General features: G+C 40.9%; 1 protein-coding gene across 2 annotated transcripts in view; it reads right to left on the reverse strand.

The window, feature by feature from the left end:
* LIMA1 (LIM domain and actin binding 1) overlaps positions 1-17,592 on the reverse strand; it is a 104,037-nt gene extending 86,445 nt beyond the window's left edge. For both annotated transcript variants that reach the window (XM_008003217.3, XM_008003216.3), the window contains exon 1: positions 17,474-17,592. The gene's annotated coding sequence lies outside the window, so the exon portion shown is untranslated. The remainder of the gene's footprint in view (positions 1-17,473) is intronic.
* Positions 17,593-18,187: the final 595 nt, after the last annotated feature.

Below are 18,187 nucleotides of genomic sequence, written 5' to 3' on the forward strand. Positions count from 1 at the left end.
ATTCCATTCCTATGTGTGTGTATACATATACTCAAGAGAAATGACAACACATGTCCACAGAGAAACTTCTACACAAATGTTCGTCAACTGATGAAAGGATGAACAAAATGTGGTATACTCATACAAGGGAACATTATTCGGTTATAAAGAGTAATGTAGTGCTGACATATGCTACAACATGGACAAACCTTGAAAATATTAAGCTAAGTGACAGGAGCCAGTCACAAAAGACCATTTACTGTATGATTCCATTTATATGAAAGGTCCAGAACAGGCAAATCTATAGAGACAGAAAGAGAATTAGTGGTTGCCTGGGACTGGCAGTAGGAAGACAAGTAACTGACTGCTGATGGGTATGAGTTTTCTCTGGAAGGTGATAAAATGTTGTAAAATTGATTATGGTGATGGCTGCACAACTGTGTGACCATATTAAAACCACTGAACTGCACACTTTAGGTGAATTGTATGGTATATAAATACTTTTTCAATAAAACTTTATAATTTTTAAATGATGGCTTGAAAGTCATTAGACTAGATGACAGATGATCACTGAGTCCCTGAGAATTCTCATGCGGCCCCCCACAGGGCTCACCTTGCCCACCCTTACCCCATGACTCCCTGGAGGCAGGGCAGTAGAATGCAAATACCAGCTGGTTCCAATTCCCATTCCAGTACTTACCAGATGCATGGCAACCTCTCTGTACTTTACTTTCCATCTATGCAAAAGGAAAACGATAAATCTGCCTTACAGGGTTGTTTTAAACTAAAGGAGACAGTAAATGTAAAACAGTGCCCGGCACATTGCTTGAGGTCAGAGGCAGATCTTGTCAGTCTTCGCATGCTTCAGAGTCTAAGCCACATTCAATAAACATTATTCTAAAGGTTCAGTTAATAGAACTCATGAGTTTAGCTTATTTTATGTGTCATGTTGACTTAAGAAGGTTTATGTCAATAAGGCTGTGATTAAAAATAATTCATGGCCAGGCACAGTGGCTCACACTTGTTAATCTCAACACTTTGGGAGGCTGAGGTGGGAGGATCACTTGAGCCCAGAGTTCAAAATCAGCCTGGGCATGATGGTAAGACTCCACTTCTATAAAAAATTTTTAATAATTAGCCAGGTGTGGTGGTGGGTGCCTGTGGTTCCAGCTACTTGGCAGGCTGAAGTGGGAAGATTGCCTGAGCCTAGGAGATAGAGGCTGCAGTGAGCTGTGATGGTGCTACTGCATTCCAGCCTGGGCAGCAGAGTGAGACCAGTCTCAAAAAAAAAAAAAAAAAAAAAAAAAAGTTACATTTGCTTCAGCTGTTTGACCCTTTAGTTTGAAAGTTGCTCTCATTATTTAAAACATTGCTGGTCATGGCGGTGGCTCATGCCTGTAATCCCAGCACTTTGGGAGGCCAAGGCGGGTGGATCACCTGAGGTCAGGAGTTCGAGACCAGTCTGACTAACATAGAGAAACCCCATCTCTACTAAAAATACAAAATTAGCCGGGCGTGGTGGCGCATGCCTGTAATCCCAGCTACTTGGGAGGCGGAGGCAGGAAAATCGCTTGAACTGGGAAGGTAGAGGTTGCAGTGAGCCAAGATCATGCCATTGCACTCCAGCCTGGGAAATAAGAACAAAATTCCGTCTCCAAAAAAAAAAAAAATTTGCTCATCACTATATAATGGAAGCAGTAACATTAGTTGAAGAGAAATTGTTTCTTTAAAATATCAACATTTTTATTTCATAATTATTGGAAAAACTACCCATTTTTAAAATATTTTGAGCACTTTGACCAATTATTTACTGTAGTTTTTATTCAAAAGTCAAATTAATATATTTCGCATAAATATAACTTAGTGAATTACGAAAAGGATAAGTCCAAATACATGCTGGCCTTTGTAAGGTTCTTGTACAATGTAAATTTTTTAAATCTTTAATTAGGTCAAGTGGTTTCCAAAAAAAAACTTCAGTAGCCATGGTGGAATCCACGAACATCCTTCCCATCTCCATACAGCACCATCCTTCCTTACCCTCCTCCTTCCCATTGGGAACCTTCTTCCGCAGGTCTCAACAAGCCCACTGAACCAGAGCTGCCACTTCCTTCACTGTCTAGGCTCCTTGGTCAGTGACTGGTCAAAGATGGGCCTGCTCCATATAAACAATTATATGGAAATACACAATGTAAGAAGGAGAAGTCCCTGCCAGCTCTTGTCTGCCCTTCCCCCAAACCAATTCTACTTCTCAAAGGTAACCTCTGTCAAAGTCTGGAGTATAAACTTTCTGATATTACCTATACAATAATAATAATTGCCACCAGATAGCACTATGTGTCAGTCACTGTACTAAGCACTCTACATATGTTATCTCAGTTTACCCTTGCAACAAGTCATGAGGTAGGTACCATCACGATGCCTATTTTACAGATGAGAAAACTGAGGCACAGAGAAATTGACACACAACATGTATAAATACAAACATGTTTTAGAAATACGATAGTTTCATGTTAATGTGTTGTTCAGCAATTATGTCTTTCCTCTTGGACATCTTCCCATCTCGAGGCACACAGATCTATCTCAACCTTTCAGAACCTCATAATATTTCATTCTGTAACAGTTTAAAACCTATTTAACGCGGCCCCTGTGGATGAACATGTAGGTTGCTTTTGCTTCTTCGTTGTTATGAATAAGAATGCAACATACATGCTTGTACTACTGCCTACCTGGGGTGGGGTGCATCTACAGCATAAATTCCTAGAAGAAGCATTTCTAGTTTAAAAGGCCTATGCATTAAATTTTTAAACAGATATTCTGAGACTTCCCTCAAAAAAGTCACATCCATTTATATTTGAATCTTTCTCCACATTCTTGTCAGTAATAAGCATAATTTTTATTTTTTCCAATCTGATAGAAGATGTGTCAAAATGGTACATTATTGTTTCAGTCTTCACTCCTTTAATCATGAGTGAGGTTGAACATATTTTCAAATATGTGTTGGCCACTCAATACATTTACTTTTTTTTATTCTGAGACAGAATCTCACTCTGTCACCCAGGCTGAAGTGCAGTGGTGTGATCTCGGCTCACTGCAACCTCTGCCTCCTGGGTTCCAGTGATTCTCCTGCCTTAGCTTCCTGAATAGCTGGGATTACAAATGTGTGCCACCACGCCCAGCTAATTTTTGTATTTTTTTTTTAGAGAGAGGGTTTCACCATGTTGGCCAGGTTGGTCTCGAACTCCTGACCTCAGATGATCCGCCTGCCTCAGCCTCCCAAAGTTCTGGGATGATTACAGGTGTTAAAATCACCGTGCCCCCCAGCCACATTTACTTTTTTCTTTTTTCTTTTTTTTTTTTTTTTTGAGATGGAGTCTCACTCTGTCGCCAGGCTGGAGTGCAGTGGTACAATTTTGGCTCACTGCAACCTCCACTTCCTGGGTTCAAGCAATTCTCCTGCTTCAGCCTCCTGAGTAGTTGGGATTACAGGTATCATGCCCAGCTACTTTTTGTATTTTTAGTAAAGATGGGGTTTCACCATGTTGGCCAGGATGGTCTTGATCTCTTGACCTTGTGATCTGCCTGCCTCGGCCTCCCAAAGTGCTGGGATTACAGGCATGAGCCACCACACCCAGCCCGCCTATTTTTTTCTTTTGTGAAGAAAGAGGTCTCAGTATGTTGCCCAGGCTGGCCTCAAACTCCTGGCCTCAAGCTATCTCTCACCTCTGCCTCCCTAACTGCTGGGGTTACAGGTGTAAGCCACCGTGCCCGGCCACATTTATTTTTTTTAACATCATTTATAAATTGTTTATTATCTCTACAACTTAATTACTTTTTAAAAAATTACACAAGGACTTTCTGAATATCATGTGTAACTCCTTGTACAATTGGATTTGCCTCTCACAACAGCTGTCCTTTCCTGGTGTCTGATTCTTATCCAGATCTCATTAATATTCTTTCCAAACAAAAATGCTGCTTGACTATACAGATGAGAGCCTCGTTTCTGTAGAGTTCCTTTTTGCAGGACACCCACCCCTGACTGCTCATTAATATTCTAAGCAGAGCACAGCCTTGTAAAAAGCCTGACTGACACTGACAGCTCAGGCATTGAGAGAGGATCACTGCTGCTACCCTCCACCACCCAGTCTAGTGCTTTCAGATAAGGGTGGCACTCGGAGTATCAGGATCACCTATGGAATCTGAACCTCTCATATGGAGTCCAAACACATTAATTTTTGCAGACCCAGACCCTAACTGCTCACCATCTAGACAGATAATGTCAGAATCAGGTACGAGTTTGAACCCCTTGAGCATAAGCCTGAGGATTGGTTATTGAGTACTAGCCATATGCCAGGTGCTTTACATGTTATCTCATTCCATTCCATTTAGTCTTATTCACTTAATTCTTACACTGCCATGAAGCTATTATTATTATTGTAGGAGACATGGTCTTGCTATGTTGCCCAGGCTGGTCTCGAACTCCTGGGCTCAAGCAATCCTCCCACCTCGGCCTCCCAAAGTGCTGGGATTATAGGCATGAGCCACCACACCTGGCCAGCAAATATTTATTATTCTCCTTTTACAGAGGAAGAAATTAAGGCTCTAGAAAAGTTCACACAGCTAATAACTGATAGAACTAGGATTTGAAACAGTCCCATAGACCGTAATGTCCATGTTCTAATGACATATTACAAACCACATCTTCCCGGTACTTAGGGGCTGTCTGGACCAGTCTTATCCTTTAAGAGTCTTGCAACTAGGATTATTAAAGGCTGGGCCAGATGCTCCAGCCTGTTCCACATCTAAGCCAACTCTGCCCAAGGCTCCTTTGGGCTCAGGTCTACATATTGAGTCTACCACACACTTACTGGGTAACATGAGGAAAATTACTCTAAGCCCTAGTTTCATCATCACTAAAATGTTCTCTTAGTACACTGCTAAAATAAGTACTTAATAAATAATGATAGCAGTGGTGGTAATAAAGATATCTAACATTTATTGACCATTTACCACGTGTCAGATACTGTCTTAATTGTTTTGCATATATAACTTATTTAATCTTCATAGTAACACACTCAGAAGTATTACTGTCTCACCTTATGGAAGTGTATTACTGAATAATATTCAGATGAAGAAACTGAGGCCCAAAGAAGTTAAATAAATGTTAGCTCTTTTCATTTTTTAGGAGGCTGGCCTGGAAACAAAATGATCTCCAGCATGGAAAATAAACCAGAAAAGCAGTTCTAGTGTACATGATTATTTCAGGGTCAGCTTATTTCTGTTAAGTCACCGATAAAAAGAGAATATCTCTAATGTAACCTCTGAGAAACTGATAGTTACTACCAGGAACACCAGATCTGATCAAAGACCTGACACCATTTCTCTGCACCATAAAGTCTAAATCTGTAAAAGTTGTATCTCTTAAGGATAAAATTTTAGGGCTGGGCGCGGTGGCTCATGCCTGTAATCCCAGCATTCTGGGAGGCCGAGGCGGGAGGATCACCTGAGATCATGAGTTCTAGACCAGCCTAACTGACATGGAGAAACCCCGTCTCTACTAAAAATACAAAATATTAGCTGGGTGTGGTGGCGCATGTCTGTAATCCCAACTACTCAGGAGGCTGAAGCAGGAGAATTGCTTGAACCTGGGAGGCAGAGGTTGCAGTGAACCGAGATCACACCATTGCACTCCAGCCTGGGCAACAAGAGCAACACTCCGTCAAAAAAAAAAAAAAAAAAGGAAAGATGAAATTTTAGGCATTATCAACACATCAACACCTCTGTAAGTACTCTTAAGTTGGGCCAGGCACAGTGGCTCACGCCTGTAATCCCAGCACTTTGGGAGGCCAAGGAGGATAGACTCCTTGAGTTCATGAGTTTGAGACCAGCCTGGGAAAAATGGCAAAATCCCATCTCTACAAAAAATACAAAAAAAAAAAAAAAAGTTAGCCAGGTGTGGTGGCTTGTGCCTATAATCCCAGCTACTCAGAAGGCTGAGGTGGGAGGATTGCTTCAGCCTTGGCGGTGGAGGTTGCAGCGAACCAAGATCATGCCACTATGCTCCAGCCTGGGCAACAGAATGAGACCCTATCTCAAAAAAAAAAAAGAACCCTATGTTGAAGAGAATATAACTATAACCTTCCCACAGGGTTTCTATTACCTTATTCATTCATGTGAATATCTTAATCTTGTGCTTATGAATCTCAGATTAGTTTTTTACATAATTGTGGTAATCTTCACATATCTTATTTAGACAGGTAAAAGAGTAATCCCAGTTACAGCCTTTAAAAACTGACTTTGGGCCAGGTGCAGTGGCTCACACCTGTAATCTCAGCACTTTGGGAGGCCAAGGTGGGAGGATCGCTTGAGCTCAGGAATATGAGGCTGCAGTGAGCCGTGACTACGCCACTGCACTCCAGCCTCAGCGACAGAGCAAGACTCCATCTTGAAAAACAAAAACAACTGACTTTGGTCTAAAATTTGTAGGTCATGAACAACCACCCAAGAACTTTCCTAATCTTCTTTTTTACCCCTTTAAATTAAAAAATTACTAGATCAAATCCAAGTCTAACTCCACCTCTCTCCCAATTAATAAAATTTGTTATTTGTTCATTTGGTTCCTTCCCGCCCCGTCCCAGCTGATCATTAACTTATTCTAAGGTCAAACATAATCCAACAAAGTGAGGTGTTCTTTTTTTTTTTTTTTTTCCCAGTAGTTTTTTTCCACACATAGTAAGAAAAATCTCTTTCGGTAAGTAGAAAAACAGATCATTAAGTCACTAACTTCAAATTCAAGGTAAAGAGTAGAGAAAAACATAGCTAATTAGAAAAATAATGTGGAAATTTACAATTGACCAAGACCATTACAACAAAGCACAGACTTTCTCTGAACAGCATATTTCTCCTTTAGCCTTTGTACCCTTCCATACTTTAACATCAGATGCCCTGAATACCAGTGCCTGGAACATGTAGGGGCTCAATAAATATCTGTCACATGAATGAGTTACACTAGTACTCAGTTGCCACACATCTCAACAAAGGCCCACCTACATAATTGAATATCTGCCTAGAAACTACATGCTCACAAGTCTTGCCAATTACATGCTTAATTAAGGCAAAGTTGTTAATTAAGGAGTCTTTACAATCTCAAAGCAAAAGAAACATATACACTTATTTTAGGAAGGCTCCTTCTGTTAAAGATATAACCTTCTTATAGTAGCCCTTTGTCCTTAATAATTAATCAAGTTTTCTCTAAATGCAGGGCTTCTTAGTTTCACTTCTGGCCATTTCCAGGAAGGGCCTGGCTTCCATTCTTATCTGAAATTTTAGATGATGTGCTTTTTTTCAGGACTTACTCAATCTGAAGAGTCAGTTCAGATCAGTTTAACCAATCCCTTCAAGCAGGAGAATTAAAATGAGTTTACTGAAAAATGACTCTTCTCTAGGCAAATTCTTTAATTCTTCCTTTCTTTAAAAATCTGAGAAGAAAAATCTGAGAAGCTACCACATAACAATGCCTTAATCAAGGACAAGTATCACTGAGGCTAGTCACATAAAGATGTACCAAATCACACAGCCACACAAGTGATAAAATTTGGCTACTTATCTGGACCAATGCTAGGCATCTTATTAAGAACTGGTTATAAACCTTTTTATAAGACAGAGTCTTACTCTATCTCCCAGGCTAATTTTTGTAATTTTACTAGAGACAGGCTTTTGCCATGTTAGCCAGGCTGGTCTTGAACTCCTGACCTCAAGTGATCCGCCAGCCTTGGCCTCCCAAAGTGCTGGGATTAGGCCTGAGCCACTGCACCTGGCCTGGTTATAAACATATTAATGTTACTGTTTCAATTGAATTTTAACGTTTAGCTTCTAAAAGCTACATCCAATCCGGGACTGTAGAAAACAGTTACTGAGAGGCATTTGCTGGGTAGTGGTCTTTCAGTTGGCATGGGAAAGATCATCAATGTCTTTGGGTCTCAATTTATTCATCTCAAAAACAGATATTGATTCACACAGGATGGTTATGAGGACTAAATGAAAGGATAAAAGCAAAAGTACTTTGAAAAGTATCAGCTACTACACAAAGCATTATTTATTAAAAAAGACTAACCAATGAAGAGAAATAGAAACTAGAACTAATTTGTTTTAATGTCTGGTTCAACTAGATGTTAATAAGAAACTTTTTGTTTAAAGCTGTTGCTGAAAATCTTTCTAATCAGTACACTGTCCTATTTCAGAGCATGTGTTAATAGTAAGTATAATGAAAATCATTTCATCTTTTCTTGAAGATTCTAGATAGCTTCCTAATTTTTCTCCTAGAGAATGAAAACAGAAAAAAAAAACAACTTCTGGTTGTTTGTGGATTCCAGTAATTGGGTTTTAGTTTTGCCACACTGGCTTTTAAAAATGTAATGGGAGTTGATAAACTAGTATAATCCAGAGTAACAACCTGGGAAGTAGATGGCTATAGTGGTAGTAAAATAGTGGCCTGGATCCTGGAAACACCTTGGAAAACTTGCACTCAGATGGAACTGAATCCTGGTTGTCACAGTATCCAAACTTTTGTCCTGCTACCTTCCGAACTCCTCAGAGACTACTACCTGATTTGAACCCAGATGGACCGACATCAGCTATTGTCCAGTAAAAACAATGCAACACTTTGGATTGCAAACCAAAACAAGACTTGTCCAAAGGCTTATCCAAGGCTTATTCATTCATTCAACAAATATTTATTGAGCATTTACCAAGTCTTCGGCAGTGTTCCAAGTGCTGAAGACGTAATGTTAAAAACGACAGACAAGGCCGGGCATGGTGGCTCACGCCTGTAATCCCAGCACTTTGGGAGGCTGAGGCAGGCAGATCACGAGGTCAAGAGATCAAGACCATCCTGGCTAACATGGTGAAACCCCGCCTCTACTAAAAATAAAAAAATAAAATAAATAAATAAAAATTAGCCGGGCATGGTGGCGGGCGCCTGTAGTCCCAGCTACTCGGGAAGCTGAGGCAGGAGAATGCCGTGAACCCGGGAGGCGAAGCTTGCAGTGAACCGAGATCGCGCCACTACACTCCAGCCTGGGTGACAGAGCAAGACTCTCTCTCAAAGAAAAAGAGTAACTGGAGTTGTGGTAGGAACAGGGACACGAACAGCTTCTTTAGGCAGTGATCAGGGAAGGCCTCATTGAGTGAATGACATTTGAACTGAAACCTGAGTGATGGGGAGAACATATGCAGCCAGTAGGGTGAAGAGAATAGATGGGGTAGTTTTCCAGGCAGAGGAAAGCAAATGCAAAGGCCCTGAGGAGGGAATAATATATCTAGGGAATGAGCGAGAAGTATGAGATGACACAGAGGTGAGTAGTAGTCAGATTAAATAAGGATTTATAAGCAATGCTAAAAGATTTTAATTTTATTCTATGTGTGATACAAAGCCAAACATTATTATATAAAAGTGTGTTTGCAAGATCAGATATATTTCATGTACTAAATGAGTACTTTGGCCAGGTGCGGTGGCTTGTGCCTATAATCCCAGCACTTTGGGAAGCTGGGGTGGACAGATCACTTGAGGCCAGGAGTTTGAGACCAGCCTGGCTAACATGGTGAAACCCTGTCTCTAATAATAATAATTAAAAAAAAAAAAAATTAGCCAGGCATGGTGGTGCATGCCTGTAGTCCAGCTACTCTGGAGGCCTGAGGCATGAGAATCACTTGAACCCATGAGGTGGGGGTTGCAGTGAGCTGAGATCACACCTTTGCACTCCAGCCTGGGACAGAATGAAACCGTGTCTCAAAATAACAAAATAAAATAAATGAGTTCTAAATTGCTTATATGTGCATAATGACTACAAAATGAAAAGGAAGGGAAAGATTCTCATACCTACAAGGCTTATAATCTTACAAGAAAGCAATAACTTATAAATAGTGACAACATTAAGTAAGGTAAGAAATGAAGCAAAAATCAAGTGTTAAGACTGGGGAGGGAGCCACTGATACAAGTAGAAGAAATTAGAAAAGGCTTTTTTTATTAAAAAAATTTTTTTAAAGGTAGCATTTGATTTGGGCTCTTAAGGAAAAGGATTTCAACAAGAGTGTGGGGAAGGGGAGGAGCATGAGGCTGTGGGAACTGCATGAGCAAAGGCACAGAGGCAGGAAAGAACTGGGCAGGTCCAGGAAACAGAGAATTATTGTAGGGTCACAGTGCCAGGTGGGTGGGTAGTGTTGTGGGAGATAAGCCTAAAAGAATAGGCTGTCAGAGTCGGGGTGTGGGTGTCTTGAAGAGCATGTCAGAAAGTTAGACTGAATTTACTTAGGCATTGTCTCCCCTTAAGTTTGTATATAAATCTCTTAAGGTACTTGTTAAAACTTCAGGTTCCCAGGCCTATCCCTCAGACACACTGATCTGCAGGTCTAGTGGAACCTGAGACTCTAGCTTTTTAACCAACGCTAGGTAATTCTACCACAGCCAATTAGAGGAACAGTATTTTGAAAATCAGTGCTTTTTTTTTTAATGACAACTCTGAACTGCAAGGGAAAAACTGAAGCCAACTCTAAAGATTGCTCAAGGACTCTGGCAAAAAAAAAAAAAGAGGGAAGATAGAAGACTGATTAAAGAGCCCTTATCACTCCTGGGGCATAATCAACCTAACCTGGGGATTGATCTAAATATGGGTGGAGAAAAGTATTAAAGTGGTAAGGACAACCTCAAGCTTTCTTCTTAGTGAAACTGGGTGTATGCAGATGCATGGCGCACAGGGACTATCCACATAGCCTAACAGGTAGCTGGAAATACAGATCAGGAGCTCAGATGTACAAAGGCATTAAACATACCGGTTTGGTAACTCTAAAGTAAGTTCAATACAAATTAAAGAATTAAATATAAAGAGTAAAATGGTAAAAATCATAAGGAAATGAAAGTGAGTATTTAACCAATCTCTGGATGGTGGAGGCCTTCTAAACATCACAGCACCAGAAGAAATCTCAAATTTAAAAATCCAGGCTGGGTGTGGTGGCTCACGCCTGTAATTGTAACACTTTGGAAGGCCGAGGCGGGCAGATTACCTGAGGTCAGGAGTTCAAGACCAGCCTGGCCAATATGGAGAAACCCTGTCTCTATACTAAAACTACAAAAATTAGCTGGGCATGGTGGCGTGTGCCTGTAATCCCAGCTACTTGGGAGGCTGAGGCATCAGAATCACTTGAACCCTGGAGGTGGAGGCTAGAGTGAGCCGAGATCGTGCCACTGCATTCCAGTCTGGGTGACAGAGTGACATCCTGTCTCCAAAAAAAAATATTAAGTAATAATATACTACATACAAAATTAAAAGGCAAACTAACTGGTTAAATATTTGACCACAGGACAAAAAATTAATATTCTTAAAATACGAGAGTTTATACAAATCACAAAGAAAAACACTAAGAATGGTTCTGTATGAAGTAGAAGAAGTTGTTAAATAACTTGCCTTGGAGATGTATACCCTCTAGTCACAAAATGAGGCATTTTTCACATACATTGTAGACAATGGAGTTTTGTGGCATAGATCAGCAGGGCTCCTATGATTTTATCTTACCAGTTTCCAAGTGTCAGTCTATGGGAAGGCCTACAAAAATACCAATCTTCTTGACTTCTTTTTTTTTTCTTTCCTTCCCTCAACCCCCACAGCAAGAACCCCATTCAATTTTTTTTTATACTTCTATTTTCCTGAAAGTTAAAGAGCACAAACAAATTAAACTGTCCCCAAGCTTCCCTTGCTACTCTGGTGGAAATTGCCTTTACTGCATCCAGTCTTTCCTCAGGCTCTATGTATCTAAAATGAGGTGTAAGGTTAGAGATGAGACAGAAGGTAATTCCAGAATGCCTAGTGAACAGCAGTAGCTCCAAAGGCATCCTTTCAGGGCAGAGGTTGTCCAGTCTTGGGGATCAAAAGCCCAATCCTTTCATTTTACAGACAAGGCTCTGAGTCAATGAATGAATGACTTGTCCAAGATCACCTGATTGGCCGATGACAACATGAAGTTGGGAATCCTGACTCTCAAACAGCACCCTTTCCATTCTGCAGTACTGCTTCACTGATCACAAGCTTGGCCCCTCAAAACAATGGGCATTTATAACACCACAATTTCAACTTCTATATACTTTCCACTTTATCACTCCCCTCACTCTATTTGGTCTAATAAAAGCCTGTGCTTGCCCCACAAAACGCTCCAAATAAAAGAACACCAAACAAAAAAACCAACATAATTAAAATGTTAATACCCAAATAAAAATGGGAATGGGATTAACCCAAACATACTTCACAGAAGAAACAGAAATGAATGTATGAAAAATGTTCTCTCTCACTAGCAAAGAAATACAAATTAATTCACTTCTGCCTATCAAATTAGAAAAGATACTCAGGTCGGGCGCAGTTATTCACGCTGTAATCCCAGCACTTTGGGAGGCCGAGGTGGGCGGATCTCCTGAGGTCAGGGGTTTGAGGTCAGCCTGATCAACATGGTGAAACCCTGTCTCTACTAAAAAATACAAAAATTAGCCAGGCGGGCTGGGCGCGGTGGCTCACGCCTGTAATCCCAGCACTTTGGGAGGCTGAGGCAGGCGGATCACGAGGTCAGGAGATGGAGATCATCCTGGCTAACTCGGTGAAACCCCCTCTCTACTAAAAACACAAAAAAATTAGCCGCGCATGGTGGCGGGCGCCTGTAATCCCAGCTATGCGGGAGGCTGAGGCAGGATAATCACTGGAACCAGGGCGGCCGAGGTTGCAGTAAGCCAAGCTGGCGCCACTGCACTCCAGCCTGGGCAACAGAGTGAGACTCCATCTCAATAATAATAATAATAATAATAATAATATTCAACGTTACCAAGGCTGCACTAAGACGGGCACTCACAATCACTGCAGTTGAGAATGTTAATTAGTCTAATCTTTACGAAAAGCAATTTGGGAACAGGTTTAGTATTTTTAAGTTTTCACACCCCTTGACCTGGTAATTCAACTTCTGGGAATCTAATCTAAGGAAATAATGAGTGATTTGCACAAAGATTTATGCATAAATTTGTTCTCAATTTTTTTGCATTTAATGTAAAACCAAAACACAATTCAATTATGCAACCTCAATACAATAAATTATTAAATAGATTACAATGGAGATTAAATAACCATTAAAATGTTTTCAAAAAATTTTGATGCTATGAAAAATAATATAAAGCAAAATATCTACTGTAACAGTATGAGTTCAATTACCTTTGCATTTGTGTGTGTGTGTGTGTGTGTGTGTGTATCAAAGAAAACAAAACCACTGAAATATATCAAATGGTAAATCTCTCTGGAACAGATTATGGAACATGAGTTATTTTGTCTTCTTTACAATTTGTTTTTACCACGTTTTCTTATTTTTCTTTTCTTTTCTTTTCTTTTTTTTGAGATGGAATCTTGCTTTGTCACCCAGGCTGGAGTGCAGTGGTGTGAGCCTGGCTCTCTGCAACCTCTGCCTCTTGGGTTCAAGCAATTCTCTCGCCTCAGCCTCCTTAGTAGCTGGGACTACAGGTGCATGCACCACCTCGCCCAGCTAATTTTTGTATTTTCAGTAGAGATGGGGTTTCATTATGTTGGCCAGGCTGGTCTCGAACTCCTGACCTAAAGTGATCCACCTGCCTCAGCCTCCCAAAGTGCTGGGATTACAGGCATGAGCCATCACACCGGCCTGTTTTTTCCACATTTTCTATAATAAACATATACAATTTTTATTTTACAATAATATAAATATAATTTTTATTTTCAAATGTGTTGGTATATATGAAAATAAAATAAGAATTATATATACAATATGAAAAAGTTTTTTTAAAAGATAAATTTTCAGGCCACTTACATGGAGGTGATAGTGGAAGTCATGGAAATAAATCAGATTACACAGGGAGAAAGTATAGTGAGAACAGGACGCTGAGCAGGGCTATGGCGAACCCGGCATTTCAGAGAAAAAAGACTGAGTTAACGGGAGTATGGGAGTAAGTGGTTGGATTAGAAAATGTAGAACCAGATAGTAGTCATGTCAAGAAAAGCAAATGAAAGGAAGAACTAGACAAGTTGTTCACTTGGTCAATTATTGCCAAGGGGTAAGGAAAAGGACAGGGAGAGGCCATTAGAGAGAAACCACTGGATACTATGCATGGACAGACAGCTTTCCCGTAGCGCTGGAAGCCAAATTTTTGCTCAGAAGCCAAATCTGAGCAAACGTTACCTGTTTAGTAAAACTGACTATGAAATAAATAAGTCCCGGGGCATTAGCTTGAATTTCAGTTTATGGAAAAAGAAAAAAGATTGTCGAAATCTAAAACTAAGTAAAATGGATATTGGGACTAAGTTATGGGTAATGAAACAAAAAATGGCAATACTCTGTGCAAGACAAAACATATTTGAAGGATGGTAAAGTTTTCCATAACATAAGCTCTGTTACAGAATAAGTAAGGGGGAAAATAGATCCACACTTGCTATCAGAAGTACAAAAAAGTTGCATCTTTTTTTCCCCTAAAGATGAAAGTTCTTAGTTTCAGGGTAGTAGTATTAAGAAATTATTTAAAAGAAAATCCAAAGAATGTAAAATTTTCATGGTATCTTGTTAACTTCTTATGAGTGGACACGGGAATTCTCTAGAAAATTTTCATATGTCAAAAAATCATCTGACATGTTGAATAATGGATTGCTTGTTAGGTCAAACTCCATCCTTTTTATGAAAAGAGGTCTTCAGTAGCACAATAATTTGAGTCTTGAGGACTCTGCACCCAGCTTCAGAATAAACTCATGAGTATGGTCCTACCAAGAGTATCATCCACCATAGAATATTAACTCCACAATCATTAAGTAGAAACTACTTCATTTACAACCACTGGTTTGCTAATAACCTGAAGAGGCTGTGTTAAGTAAGCTCACCTGGAGATTACCGTATGCAATCTAAAATGAAGTAGCTTAATTTTGTATCCAAAAAACATACAGCGAAAGACAATAGCAAACTTAAAAAACAATTGCCTTTTCTAATGGAAATTATTGACTTAGGACTCAAGGTATACATTTTCCTATCTGCGGAAAGGGTACAATTCTAATTTAAAAGTCATCTATCTAGTAGTGTATAGAATTAACAATGCCTGAAACTAGTTTCACTGTCAATTTAAATAATAACAAATTCTTCCAATTTGTGGTTAGGTGGCCTATTATGCCAAAGAGGTCTAATGAACTCCCACACTCTCAATATTCTTTTGTGTCTGTGTGTGTATGTCTTTGATAAATTTTTTTGGTACAGGGGCTCTAAGTTAATTGCAGTTAACTGATGAAAAATACCAGAGAAAATACAAGAATTTGAAACCTGAAGAAACAGTAGTCAAAATTATACTTAAAAACATTCTTCCCCACCCACCTATCTACCCTGTCTTCCCCACCAAAGAAAAAAGAAAGAGAAAAACATTTTGAGGGCACCTTAGCAGGAAAAAGGATCCCCTGTCACCAAGATGTGAATTGTTTTGGCTTCTGAAGCTTTCTCTTAGAATTATTAGGTTGAAATTTAGCCCCACCTTTAACCAGAGCCTGGAACAAAGCTTGAGTGTACCAAGTTAAAGTTATACAATGAGGTAATTTTTACAAAATGGCACTCCTTTGCTAATGTTGCCAATATACTGTTCTCTTCCCAGGGACTAACTGATAACACTTCCCAACCCAATATAGAACAGTGGAAACAGATTCAACTGTTTACTAAATGCCACATTAACAACAGGATCTAATCCCATTTTCCATAGGCCATGGGATTGGAGGAAGGCAGGGTAAGAAATATGAAAGTGATACAAATACATAGATTGAAGAGAATCACTCATTATTACTCAGAGGTTTTTGTTTTTTGAGGAAAAGCAGAAGAGAGAATTAAAAAACAAAACAAAACAGCTATATTCCCTATGCTCCTACAGTACCCTGGGTTGACCTCTAGTATAGAAATGACTTCACTAACACCATAAATTATATGTGGATCTGTCTAACCCATTTGATTTTAAGTTCTTTTAGGGTAAAGACATTTGGCACTTTGGATCCACAGTAGGATTCACATGAAAGGCACTCAATATTTTGTCCAAAGAATGAAATAAGTTCCTAAACTCATGACTTAGTACATTATATGTTGTTCTATCAATGCAAAACAAGAAAACATAAATGAACACGCACTTTTTTTTGCCTTCTTTCACGCCAACGCTACAATTTTTTGAAGGTCTATCTAAATCGTGATCATCCTGCATCCAGGCTGTATCTCTACAGGAACTCAGAACATGTTTGTTGGGGGTCTGTTCTTTTGTGTCTACATCATACCTCAGAAGAAAGGATTGGTGTTATTTCATGGCTCCGGAAATATTTAGCATTTGTGAATAGTATTGGTAACTAAGCAGATAAAAGGTACTCTGTTAAACCATTTAAATCAAGAGCAAAAGAATACTTACTGCAAAAGAAAACTTCTCCCCAAAATGGGCATTGTCTTGAAAACTGCTAATTCCCTAAGTACCTTTGACTAACCTGAAAAGTCAAGTCAGTTGAACCATCTGGATTAGGCAGATCTGAACGGATTAGATTTTTTTTTTTTTTTTTTTTTTTTTTTTTTTGTAGAGACAAGGGTCCTGCTAAGTTGCCTTGGCTGATCTCCAACACCTGGGCTCAAGCGATCCTCCCGCCTCAGTTTCCCAAAGTGTTGGGATTATAGGCGTGAGCCACTGCGCCCGGCCAAGGCAGACTTTTGAAGGCTGGAATTAGGTGCAAGACAACAGTAGTTCCAATATCTCTCACCAGGATCAGCTAAACCGTTCTTGCAAGCATCAGTAAGGAGGCAAGGAAGGGTGCCAGATGGTTCGTTCCTAGCAGCTACAACTTCAAGCTTTTGTATATGTAGCCAGGGGTGTACAATTACCTTACATTAACATCTACATATGTTGGGGGCAAGTGCCAGCGATATATACACGATAGCGATTCGGGGATGACACATCGGCCTCAAGGACTGCTATATTCTCAACACTCCTCAAAAGGGTGTAAGTGTCTTAAACAGAGTTCAGCTGGCATAACGGAAGGGGAGAAAAAATCGAAAAGAGAGGGAATGGCTGAAAACGAAGGAAAAAGAGCAGTTGAGTATTAGAGTATTTCCCTGGAAGGAGGGTATTTGGAGATTTAATGAATTGCCACCTTCCTCCACCACACCAGAAAGTATACAGTTAGAATGGAGTGTTCTCGGTGGGAGAGGACGGGGTATTTGCAGCTCCCGCCCTTGGCAGCAAAGGCTCAGCCCGACGTAAGCACTCCCCACCCCAGCGCAGGCCCCAGAAGTGAAGAAAGAACGGAGGATCAGCGTCCCTCGACCCCTTATGTCGAGGGGAAGGGACTCACACTCCTTGCACTCCCCCCGCCCCAGAAGTCGAAGGAGAAAGAGGGTGTGGAGAGAAGCCGGGGTCTTCGCGCACTCTCCGGCTGTGGAGAGAGAAGGCCCTTACCTGGCTAAAAGCCGCCCTTCCTCTGCGCTGCTACCAGCCCTGTCACAGGTCCCGGCGCTCTACCTAGCGCACCTGTCGCGACCAAGCTGCTACACCTACTGCTCCTGCGGCCCCGCCCCGGACCCCGCCCACCACCGCGGCGGCGCGCACGCCAGCCCGCCTCCCGTGCGGCCTCGGGCTGAGCGTGCGCGCCACCGGCGGCGTGCCCGGCGCTCGCGTCTGCTCCAGTCGCTCCGGCGGCGCGGGGCGTTGGCGGTGGGAGAGGCTGGCTGCTACCCCGGGTCTCGTCTACCTCCGCACGCCTTTCTCTGAAGGAGACACGCACTTGCACGACAGGGGGTCTGTGCGGCTCTACTTTGGCCTTAACTCCTCTAACTCAAAGTTACCGCAGTTTGACTCTGGAGCCACTCAGGTTTTTCCTAAGCTCAGCTGTAGGCCAGCTAGGTTCCTGGTTCTTTGGGGGTAAGTTCTGTGCAGGGAGGGTGTTTTAGAGGAGGCTGTGTGGTGTAGTGGAAAGAGCTGTACATAAATCCTGAAAATGGTTTGACAAGGCGGATGACATCCAAGTTCTCCAACAGCTGTTTTTACTCCTCCACTCAGAATAGGAGCTGTGCTAATGGTTTGGAGACTGTCAATTGACCTAGCACTTGGCCATCCTGCCACCAAAATCTTGTCAGTTCCGTACCAACTGCATGATGCGTTTTGATAGTATCC

This window comes from Chlorocebus sabaeus, chromosome 11 (assembly GCF_047675955.1).
Source record: "Chlorocebus sabaeus isolate Y175 chromosome 11, mChlSab1.0.hap1, whole genome shotgun sequence".
Classification (NCBI taxonomy): domain Eukaryota; kingdom Metazoa; phylum Chordata; class Mammalia; order Primates; family Cercopithecidae; genus Chlorocebus; species Chlorocebus sabaeus.